Source organism: Gekko japonicus, unplaced genomic scaffold (assembly GCF_001447785.1).
Source record: "Gekko japonicus isolate JY-2015 unplaced genomic scaffold, Gekko_japonicus_V1.1 scaffold1927, whole genome shotgun sequence".
Classification (NCBI taxonomy): Eukaryota; Metazoa; Chordata; class Lepidosauria; order Squamata; family Gekkonidae; genus Gekko; species Gekko japonicus.
The window spans coordinates 295,839-298,106 of record NW_015160273.1 but is presented as its reverse complement, the minus strand read 5'-3'; positions in this window follow the sequence as shown (position 1 = coordinate 298,106).

The following is a 2,268-nucleotide window of genomic DNA, read 5'->3' as shown; positions in this document are numbered from 1 at the left end:
CGGCGGCGGCGGCGGCTCCCAACTCCTCCCCTCTCCCGCTGCCTGCCTGCTTGTCTCTCTCTCGCGCTCCCTGCCTGCAAGAGCAGCAGCAGCCTGGTCGGCGGCAAAGGGGAAGCCAACCCAGACGGCCGCGGCTCTCTCCCGGCAGCTGCCCCGGCACTTGGGGCCAAACTTGAGGCTCGGCGGCCTCCCGCCCGGAGCCCTCGGCGGAGCGCCCGCGCTCGCTCTCCCTTTTCTCCGCTGCTGCTGCTGCTGCTGCGTGCCGTGCCGGGGTGTGTGCGCGCCTGTGTGCGCCAGAGCGAGCCAGCGAGCGAGCGAGAGCCGCCCGCCTGCACCAACCAGCCGCACTTGAGCTTGGCGAGCCGGCGGTGGGGAGGAGGAAGGAGGAACCGGGGGCTGGCTGGCTGGCTGGCTTTTTGTGTGTGTGTGTGCGCGCAAACGAGTGCGCGATTGCAGAGCTCCAGCCGGAGCGGCGGTGCAGTTCAGAGGGAAACACGCATACACACACACGCATACACACACACACACACGCTGGACTCTGAGCATCTTCACCACCGAGACTCTGCTCCGATTCCATTTTTGGGGAAGGGGACCCATCGCATCACCTGGACAGCTGCATCCTTTTTGTCCCTCCCCCCCCCTTTTGCCGGAGATACGGACGCGATTCGGAACTGGTGGGGGCAACCCGCGAGCCGCTGACATCGCTTGCCTTCTCCGCGGCTGTTCAGGAGGAGGAGGCGGAGGGCCAGGATTTGGGGAGAAGGGGGGCGCAGAGACGCGTGCCCGCCCCGCAGCCGACCTCGAGGGGGGGGGCTCACCTTTGAACTTAACGCTGCCCCCCCCCTCCAGAATAAAGGCTTGAAGTTCCAGAGCCGGGGCGTGTGTGGTTGTTTTTTTTTGGGGGGGGGGGACCCGCATTGGGACGCCGAGGCGAGGCGGCGCGAGCGAGCGAGCGAGAGACCGCAATCTCATTTGTGCCTCGGATCGCCTGGCTTGTGCTGCAGCCTCGGCTTGGCTCGGCTCCGCTCGCACACACGCCGCCGCGGAGGATGCAGGTGAGGCGCCCGCGCACACACACCAACTGCGGCGGCCAGCGCAAACTTGGAGCTGCCGACCTGCCGTCGTGCTGAAGGAGGACCGGCGAGAGCTACCTTTTTTTTTTTTCTTTTCCCCCTCTCTCCTTCCCTGGCTTTTCCCCTCGCCAGCCTCCCGACGTTCCGGACGCCACATCTGCAAAGCTTTCGCTACACCCGGGTGGCTTTGGGACTACATGACCTTGCGCAGAGTTGGGGGCTTGGAATTTTTTATAGACTGACACCCCTCCCACACCCCCCGGGAAAGAAAGAAAGAAAGGGGGGGAGAACAGAAGAAGGACCTGCTCTCCGGAGAAAGCACTCGACGCTGGGGGGGGAAAGGCGAGCGCCGGGAATGGATCGGGGCGCTATCCTGCGAAGGCGAGCGGATCCGGCGGGCGCCGCTGCTCGGTAGAGCCGGACGGGAAAGCCCCGAGATCTTCAGCTGTTGACAGCGCGGCGCCGGAGCCTGGGCTGCTCTGTTCGCGGGGAGGGGGGGAGGTTGTTCCCCCACCACCACCCCGACGCTTCCTTCCCATCTCTTGCGGGGGAGGGAGGAAAAAAAAAAGGATTTGGATTCCCTGCCCCGTTCCCTGCCTCCCGGACACCGGACCGCTCTTTGAATGAAGCGATTGACATCCCTCCTCCCCTCCCTCCCTCCCTCCTCCTCCTCCTCCTCGCGTGTGCCTTGTGGATGATGCGGAGTGGCAGAGGGAGCCCAGTCCGGAGGAAGAAGAGCCTGAGTCGCCCTGAACTGGACTGAGGAGGGGGCGGGCGTTGGGGCGGGGGGGGAGAGAGAGATTGAGGAGGATCCCACCTCCCCATCGCTGCGGCGCCTGCTTCTCTCTCTCTCTGTCTCTCGTGCAAACCTGGCAAAGTGATTACAGTCCCCTCGGAGAGCGGAGGGGAGGGAGAAGAAGAAAAAAGAAGGACGAAGGGGGAGGAGAAGGGGGAGGAGGAACGAAGGCGAGCGCTCCCCCTCGTCCTATCTGCCCAGATGCCTCTTTAAACCCAACACCCCAAAAAGCAGGGGAAAGGACGGGCAGAGGGGGAAAAGGAAAAGAGAAAAAACAACACTCCACCACGCTTTGCCCCGTGAACTGTGAGTACCGAGCGACGGCAAGAGAGCCAGGGAGGAAGAGGTGCGGAAGAGCCGACAGCCCACCCACCCCCGTGCCCCCCCTTCTATCCCCTC